The sequence below is a fragment of the Parasteatoda tepidariorum genome, chromosome 4 (assembly GCF_043381705.1).
Source record: "Parasteatoda tepidariorum isolate YZ-2023 chromosome 4, CAS_Ptep_4.0, whole genome shotgun sequence".
NCBI lineage: Eukaryota > Metazoa > Arthropoda > Arachnida > Araneae > Theridiidae > Parasteatoda > Parasteatoda tepidariorum.
The window spans coordinates 10198139-10208360 of record NC_092207.1 but is presented as its reverse complement, the minus strand read 5'-3'; the positions used below and the strand labels follow the sequence as shown (position 1 = coordinate 10208360).

The 10222-nt window shown below is 28.1% G+C and overlaps 1 long non-coding RNA gene across 1 annotated transcript; it reads left to right on the top strand.

Annotated features, from left to right (window-relative positions):
• The first annotated feature begins 2206 nt into the window (after positions 1 to 2206).
• Positions 2207 to 6020, top strand: LOC139425338 (uncharacterized). Its single transcript, XR_011636533.1, has 3 exons — positions 2207 to 2469; positions 4322 to 4471; positions 5882 to 6020. It is a non-coding gene; the product is annotated as an uncharacterized lncRNA (long non-coding RNA).
• The last annotated feature ends 4202 nt before the right edge of the window (positions 6021 to 10222 follow it).

Genomic DNA, 10222 nt, shown 5'->3' with positions numbered 1-10222 from the left:
TTTGGATATATCACCTTCTGATGAAAAATAAATTTTTTATATCTTACACTTCAATTTTTTTTCCGACCATTATTAAATACAATTAAAAAATATAGTAAAAAACTGCTTCTGAAACATAGAGAGCAGAGCACAGAAGTGTTTTACATCAGGTTACTGTGATACGCATGAAACTCAAATTATTTCTCAGCCCTGAAAATAAATAGCCGAACTTACCGATCCTCTTTACATTTTTAATCATTTAGTTCTTCGAAACATGTTGTTTTCCAAATTATTATACCAATAATTTATGACCAATATTTAGTTTTAAACTAAACATAAGAATAAAATAAAAACAGTTTTTTGAGTATCATTCTTAACTTTTATTTAAAACGTAATACAGTCCAATGAATGTGATACTTGGTGATAAAATGTAACTTATTAGTCTACAATTACACACAAATAAACAACTGAAGTAAATGGAAGCTTTCTTTTTAATAATAATTTTTTGAATTGAAGTATTTTAAAATTTAGAGAAAAAAAATTTTAAAATATATTTTTCAAAATGCATATGCTCCAAAATTTCGCGCAATTACTTGCATCTTTTTGAGGTGAAAGTTGCACCCAAAAACGTGAAGAGTGGTTATAAAACTACTTAGTTATTACAGGGTAACGTTGCTTTAATTTTAAAGTGTTTTAAATTAACTTTAATATCGAGAAATGGGTTGGAAAAGTTTAAATACATTACTTTTAAATATCAGATATGTTTTCGCAGATGGGAAAAAGTAAATACACTTTGTTTTTTTAATCTTTCCTTACCATTTTTACCAGTTGTGACGGCCCTGTTTTATTTATTTATTTATTTATCTCTGAAAACTTACTAGGACAAAATGTATTAGACAAAATGCATTCAAGTCGAATTGTTCACTTTATATCTCTTTGTTTGACTAAGTAAAACGTTCCACTTGGACTGGTTTGAACAACATAATATAGTTTTTTATTTATTTATTTATTTATTTTTTTCTAAAGTTAATGAAAACAAACGCTTTAAACTATTTTTTAGGAACTTTAATGCGATAAAAAAGAGAGATAAATTTTGTTATTTATCCCCTAAAAAGTATCTTACATTGTAAAATATAATTAAAATATTCACAAGAGATATGTTTTTAACAGAATTTTTTTTAATAGAATTTTTTTTAATGATATTCTAAATAGTAACATTAAGAGATTCAATGCTTTCTTCACCCACATTCTGGTTTAAAATAAATACAATCCCTTCAGTTTGTCACATGCAACAAAACTTGGTCTTCTTATTTCATTCTGGAGACATTATTCGTAGACACCCTGTGTTAATAATAATAGCATTTAAGTACTGTATTTATTATTTTGCTCTTTTCCAGATGTCATTCCTGGTACAAGTGTGAAACTCTACCGTAAAGGAAAGAGAGTGAAAAAGTTTGAAGTTGCTGTCGCTAATGATACTGTCACCATTACCTTCAAAAAACATAAATTGAGTGACAGTGGAATATACCATCTCGCTTTGTGTCACAACAACAACGAAGACAGCGTATTGTTCAATTTGTCCTTCCACAGTAAGTTTTGGATTTAAAAATATTTCAATTTAAGTTTCATTTGATTATTGCTAATAGCTAATTACGTATTTCGTAGTTTAATGTTTCGCACATTGGATTTTTATTTTCACAGCTAATTCCTACAAAAACAATAGTGTTCATATGCTTAGTTTTTAAACTGCTTNAAAATTACTAGACTACGGCACCTGTTTTATTTATTTATTTATTTATCTCTGAAAACTTACTAGGACAAAATGTATTCAACAAGATGCATTCAAGTCGAATTGTTCACTTTATATCTCTTTGTTTGACTAAATAAAAAGTTTCACTTGGACAGGTATGAACAACATAATATAGTTTTTTTTTTTTTTTTTTTTTTTAAGTTAATGAAAATAAACATTTTAAACGATTTTTTAGGAATTTTAATGCGATAAAAAAGAGAGATAAATTTTGTTATTTATCCCCTAAAAAGTATCTTACATTGTAAAATATAATTAAAATATTTACACGAGAAATGTTTATACCAGAATTTATTTTATGATGTTCGAATTACATTAAGAGATTGCTTTCTTTACCCACGTTCAGGTTTAAAATAAATACAATCCCTTCAGTTTGTGACATGCAACAAAACTTGGTCTTCTTATTTCCTTCTGGAGACATTATTCGTAGACACCCTGTGTTAATAATAATAGCATTTAAGTACTGTATTTATTATTTTGCTCTTTTCCAGATGTCATTCCTGGTTCAAGTGTGAAACTCTACCGTAAAGGAAAGAGAGTGAAAAAGTTTGAAGTTGCTGTCGCTAATGATACTGTCACCATTACCTTCAAAAAACATAAATTGAGTGACAGTGGAATATACCATCTCGCTTTGTGTCACAACAACAACGAAGACAGCGTATTGTTCAATTTGTCCTTCCACAGTAAGTTTTGGATTTAAAAATATTTCAATTTAAGTTTCATTTGATTATTGCTAATAGCTAATTACGTATTTCGTAGTTTAATGTTTCGCACATTGGATTTTTATTTTCACAGCTAATTCCTACAAAAACAATAGTGTTCATATGCTTAGTTTTTAAACTGCTTTGAGTTAGTATAAAACTATAATAATATATCTTAATAATTCTGGAATATTTTTACTGCGTTTTTATTTACTTGCTTTCGTAACCGTGGCGATGGAATCATGCACCTAAAAGTATGACCACTTCCCGATTAGCTAAAGCACTCAACTTTCTATAGGTGAAATAAAATAAAGCAAATTTAGAATCGTTTTCAGATTACTGCAAATAAAATTTATCGTAATATTATCTACAATTTTTTTTTTTTTTTTTTTCAATTTACATTTTCAAATTTTTTCTCACAGCTAAAACAATTAAAATTTGAGATGCAGTTACATGCTGGAAGACAATTTAAATTGCAGTCGTTTTCTTTCTTTTCTTAACCGCCATTAACAAAATTTATCACGATATTATGTTCAATCAAAAATCCAACTGTTTTGCTATGAACTAGAGCATCCTAATTTCTATTGAAGATCTGCTTTAGGGAACAATACAAATTGCAATTATTTCCTGATCTCTACAAGGAAAGTTTATCGCGATATTATCGACAAAGAGACTTCAATTTAAATTCTGATAAACTGCCGATTATTAAGAGGGCATAAATGTCAACTGTAACTCTGTGCCTTATAACAATACAGGTTAGCTGATGATGTCAAGTAAATTGCGCAAGTTAGCATATTAAGTTAGTTAAATGATTACTAAGCAAGTTAGCTTAGCGATACAATTTATATATCTTTTATCGCCAATCGAAATTCACCAACAAATACAAAGCTAAAAATATTATAATTAAAACAAATAAAATTTCGGAAAAATGCTATTTTCTAAATATATTTTGGTCTCTTTAAAAATGAAAAACGTACTATGTATCATCACCTTAATAAATACATCTCAACAATAAATTCCAATCACGTATTTCAAAAGTGATGCCTTTTACGTTTTTCGTTGTCACTGTGACTAAATTAGAATTATTTTAATCTTTTCAGTTCCTTGAAAAACGTAGTTTTAAAATTTTATTTATTCTTTATTAGGTAAATAAAAATTAAATGCTAAAGGCGATGAACCAGAACTAGTGAGCATGACGTTTTTGAACATAAATTATTAGCGTAATTTATATAGTAAAAAGTGAGAACATCTTAGAAAAACATGTATAGTTTGATTTGTTTATACAATATAAAATTATATTGAGTGCACGCAACAAAAAAGTTGAGCAGTACTATATTATTTAAAGAAATGAATTGTAAAATCGAAGTTATGATTGAAAAAGCATTTATCAGCTTTCATTTTGCACAAACCTTCCTAATAAGTTTTTAGTGATAAAAAGAATTTTGAACTTAAAATACATATTTTAATTTCGATTAGAATAAATCCCTCATTATTGCGTTTATGCTTTTCTCATATTTGTTAGAGATTATGATGTGATTTTTGGAGTTTAATTACATTATAGCATGAAAGATATTTTTTTTTGTGTTGATTAAACGCTACTAAGCATTGCATATTGTATCGTACCTAAAATAGTAACCTAATAAAGTTTTATTAAAAAAAAAAATTAAGAATAATTTTTTTGCTTAAATCCTAAAATTACACTTACTGAACACTGAATAACACTTATTTTCGTATATACAATTACTAATCACTTGATTTTTTATTTATACCATTGAAAAAATAATTAAGATGATTCTCTCCAAGTACCCTTGACCGCCTTTTGTTTTTTTCTTAGGAATGATCAAAAAGAAGATCGATTTCTACTCTCACTTGCCAAAACCTAAAGGAGAAAAATATTGGAACTTCTTCGAGAACAAGGGCAAATTTTACGGATACCAGAAGCGATTCAACCTGTAGGTTGAAAATGAGGCAATGCCAAAGAATGGTAACCTTGAAATATATTTAACTTCATGCCAGTTTAATCAGTCTTACCTTAATTTCATCAATAAAATAGATCATTCTTTTTAGCTTCCCTTGTAACTGCATTTTATTAAGAGCGAAAGAAAAACTATAGCTGAAACCTTACCTAAGAAACTTAATTGAGCAATGTAACAGAATGGAAATTATAATTTAACTTGTAACGACAAACTTCTAAATAAAATAAACTTTTCTTACCGCGGCTATCTAAGGAAAATATGTTAGTGACTAGGCAGACAAATTACCTTCATATTGTTATCTGTTTTAATAAATTAAAATATCACATAATTTTGTTTTTCGGGAATCGCTAATATCCTAAAATTGAACTGTGATGGGTCAGGGGATAGAGCGCTCGCCTTCCAATGAGGTGGACAGGGTTGGAACCCCAGCGATAGCTGGTCGATACGAATTACGCATCTGGCTTGCACCGACCACTGTGCTGACATAAAATATCCTGAGGGCTAGACGGATCATGGATTAGAGTCTCCTTGCCATCAGGCTATCCGTGCGAATTTTTTGTGGTTTTCCTTTCCAGGTAACACAAATGCGGGCTAGTTTCATCAAAAAGTTCTCCACGGAGGAAACTTTCTCCCAATACTTGATCCAGGAGTTCCCTTGTCTTCTGCGTTGGGTTCAAAATTACTAGACTACGGCATTAAATATTAGTAGTCGTAAGTCTAAAATTAGGTTGACTGTTCAACGGTTCATAAAATTGTCTCCGTTCATAACAATTTCAATACAAAATTGGTTAATGTGACAACCTCTTTCATAACAATATCACTTAAACAGCATATTATGCGTATTATCATACCAATTTTCAATTAAAGATTGTGCACTTCTTTTATCCAATAACTCATTATATAAATTACATCTTAAATGCTTGCATAACATATTTGACCGATTTAATTTTTACGTATTGAATATCACTCCTTTTTCTTCGCGAATAAGAGCTCTGGCTTCTCTTTTTCGTGGATATGTAAATGTGATTTTAGTTTTCATATCAGCTAAAACTGCATCATCCATTTTCACGAAAAACGATCTTGGAAATCAACGCGGAGAAAAAGGTGGTGATAATTGTCTAAATGATATCAGCACTTCTCTGATTCCTGATAGCACACTGGCTGATGGAATTATTCGAAATCCAAATATTAGGAGTTCTGATGAGCAATTATTGGCTTTAAAAGTTCGATCCCATGAAACATTGGGGTTCAGAATTGATGGAGGTTTTAACCATTCTTTGCTTTTTCACTTACTTTTTACAAAGCTCATAACAGAATAATACAAACTAGAGAAAATTATAGTTAATTATTACTATAAATATTATTTAAGTTACTCTGCAATAATAAAAATTAATAATTAATTCATTATTTTTTTACAGTCTAAGAAGACATACTGTCTAAGAAGACGTTTGTACATATGTTGATGATTTTTGTTATTATCTATTCTTATTTATTCATATATATTCTGAGTTGCACTGTGCGCCCAAAATTTTTTGTACGTAATAAAACCCTTTCGGCCAATTTATTTTGTTTTTCTTAGAAGTTGGTGTGAATTTTGTTTTTTTCTACTATTTTTAATGGTTTATCAATAAAAGTAATTCATATTTCCTCCTCAAGTAGGGTTCATACGTACCTGGAAAAAATTAAAAAGTGGTAGTAATATTAATATACTTTTTTTTATATTATTATATTTATAGCTACCAAAATATTTTATTTTCTCTAAGCAAATATGTATAGATCCGAAGGTGGTAGGTTTGCAATTTTGATTCGACAGTGAAAGCTAACATCAAGAAATTTTTAGCTTTTTTATGACAAAATTGATACCAGTTATTTATTTTTTTCCCGATGAGTACGAACCCTTACAAATAGTATAACTTTTACAAATCCTAAAAACATATGGAAATGAAGTTTTTGACTTGAAATATAATTGTAGTTTTATATTAATTTTCGTAACTCAGTAACTATGTTTGTAATCCTAATAATGCATAGGTTACATAAATACACATATTTTGAAGAAGAGGATATGTAATTGTTATTGTGAGTGACTGAAATAGGTGGTTGTTGACTTCCACCGGTGAATGTTGACAATCACATAGTCGCTTTAGTAAATGTCCGAGATATATACTAGATCTAGTTCAGTGCCATTGCCTAGTATACATTTGCCCGGTATGTCCTTCATCAATGCTTTTTACGTACAGTGCCCTTGCCCAATATGCCTTTAACCGGTACTTCAAACATTGATGTTTCTCTAAGTATATCCTCAGCAAATATTAAAATATCGAAAAAATATAATAATATCATTGAAAAATTAATATCAAATCTTATATAACAAGTATTTCGGACATTCACCAAAGCGACAATGTGATTGTTGACATTCCTCAGTGAAAGTCGACATTCTTTTGATTTTGGTGAATTCACTGTAACATAATTATAAAATGAAGTTAAGTAAAAAAAAATTTCATAGTTTAACAATAGATGTTCGTTCAGTAACAGAATTTACGAAGTCAAATATGCCCCACTACCTTCATCAATGCGAATTCAATCTTTAAAACAAATTCAATTTGCGACTACAACGTAGTCACACAAAGATTATTATTGTAAAAATTCGGCTTAATCTAACATACATTAAACAAAATTTGCGAATAATTAATCCTTTAAGATAATCTACATGACATTATTACCCTTTTCATTCTAATTTACAATAAGTCGTCGCTAGATCCAAAATAAGGTTCGGGAATCTTACTTTTAATACTTCCAAATTTCAACGGAATAAAAGATAGAATCAATATTTAAAATAATTTTGTTGGAAAAAAAATGAAATTTCAGTTTTAAATAAAAATATTTCGAATGTCTCCTGACTAATTATTCAAATTTGCAGTTTTATAGCTTTAAAAATTCAAGCATCTACCTTATAAAAGTGTGGGTTCCCATCAAAATTTTTTTTTACTGTGGAATTCGGATAAGTGTCATTTCAAGTTAATTTAATTGAATCTATTAAATTTACAGAAGAACTATGCGTTTGAAACTTTCTTTTATAACTCAACAAAAGAAGCAATTACTGCCGAAGGTGTAATATTAAAAACTTCAGGTTGATTGATGAAGATTTCTACTGGTGAAAAAAATGTAAAAATATGCACGAAGTGTAAAGTAGCCCTATATGATTCCTTTGAAAAATAGCGGGAAATTACTTAAAGTTTGTTATAAGTCGGATGGCCAAGTGAAATCAGCTGGGTAAAGTGATAGAAAGCAACAAATTGCAAGTCCCGAGGGTTGGGGGTTCGAATCCCGGACATGGTTACCATTTAAAAGTAAAATTTAATGAAATAATTATTTATTTATCTACGATATTGTGACCTAAAAATATTCCTTCACTTACATTTTTTTTCCCTTCTGAGTGTGTTATATAGTGAAAGTGTTAAAAGTAAGAAAATGTTGCTCATACACTGTATTTATAAATGGCACCATATTTCCTCGTTGTTTAAACTATTATATATTCAATCTAGGTCATACTATACTACAACCTACTATATCCCGTACTAAAGGAAATAATTGTAGATAAACTTTAATCCCATAACATGACAAAGCTACAAATAAAAGGGGGTGGCTCAATAGGGTTAATTTGAAAAATCGCGGGAAATTTCTTAAAGAGCCTGTTCTGAGTGGGATAGCCAATTTTTAACGATAGATTTAAGCGATAAAAAGCAACAAATTGCCACTACCGAGGCTCCGGAGTTATCCGTTTTTATCTATTATTCACTATTTTCCAAAGAAAAAAATATTTATAATATATAGAACACTTCAAAATACGGAAAAACACTATTAAAAAAATTTAAAAATTTGACTACAGCCACTATTAGAACCCAGGTCACTCAGCTCAACGAATCTTACTCGCGAACAGCCCTAACAACTAGGCCACGCCATACACGGTTAGTCTAAAAAGGTTTTTGGGCCATTGTGGGAACCCTAACTGGTCTAAAAAATTTCCTTTGGTACGATTGTTTGGCACATTAAACCCTATTTAGGAGTCGAGTTTGAAAATTATAGCATAATATTAAAAGGAGTTACGTGGTTTTGACGTGTGTGTGCCGTCCCGATCCATTTCCGCCCCCTTTTCAGCAATTATTCACACTTTAACAAAGAAAGATTGTTTCTATAAATAGAACACATTATTCACGCTAAACTATCGAAAATATTGAAAACGAAGTTTAAAAAAAATTATATAAAATAAACAAGTAAATTATCCTGAATTTATCAATTTTTTACCTATTATTCGCTATTTTCCAAAGAACTTTATAATACCGAATAACACTTTAAAAAATAATATAAAATAAAATTGCTTTCAATAATATTTCAAATTTATTCTATGAATTTGCATTGAATTTAATTCAATTTGTTGGAATAGGTATTTTTAATGAAATTTTCGGAAAGTTTCTGCGATAAATTTTTAAATAATTAAATATTATTACCATTGTTTTTATACCATTCATTTAACTAAAAATTATATTTATTTAATTTTTTTAGAATGATTAGAATTCCCAATGCAACAGATTTGTTTATTTTAAATTTAGAATGATTGCTTTTATCATAGTACAGGGACAAATTCAGATATTATCTTTTTCACAGTACGTACTTAAATTCAAGAAATTAAAATTAATGTTATCGTAATGATTATGAAGAAATATTAAATCCTCGGGGTTTTACCAAAAATTATAGAATTCAGAAAATAAAATATAATGATATCGTCAAGAAAAATCTGAAAAAATATTTGATATTAAGTGTTTTTTTTTTCTTCCATTTAGTTAAAAATGTCGATCATCTCTGGATCAATTTCGAGTATTATCGTTTATTTCTTAAGCCTATAATCATTTAGCTCTATCACTATTACCTCCTTATCCACAAACTTGTTTATTTTAATTCATGTTTAGCGTTTGATTACTATAAAAACTCATTAACTGATTTAACTCATTTTAGTGACTGTAAAACTATAAAAACTCATTATTTTTTGTCGAAGAAATTATTTAGTAATATTGAAAAAAGTTGAATTCTAGTATTTTTTTATAATTTTAAATATGTATTTTGTAACAGCATTTTAATATCATGCGTTAACTAAAAATTATATGAAAAATAATTATGAAAGTAAGCATCCATTTAATCAATATCAAATAAGTAAGAATAACAGGAAATAATATTATCCAAGGATAACTAATTTACAAAGGTGATAAATAATTTGCATGTAAATGCGTTTATAATTTTCAGTTGATTACAAAAAAAATCTATAAATCTTGATCTATAAAAAAATCTATAAATGGTCTATAATCTATAAAAATCTGTAAATATAGATTATAGACCTATAAATATAAAAATAGATAAAAAAAATCTATAAAAATCTATAAAAGATAATTGTAAGATATATCTTTTGGTGATATTAAGGGATTTAAAAAACGTGTTATAATGCCAGTTTTACTAAACTTTCATGCAATAATATTTTTGCTAAAGTTTATGATGATAATATTCCTATTAACTAATGTTTGAGACACTTTACATAATAAAACTAGCTTTCAAATTTTACAAAACTTTTTTATTGTAAAATTATTTATTACCTTTCTAAAAAACAGCTTTGAACAATAAAAACAATCAACTTTGATTGAAAGTAAGAAAAAAAAGAACCCAATAAAATGCAGCGTTTATAATATCGTTTGCTCAAAAAATCGAATTCTTTT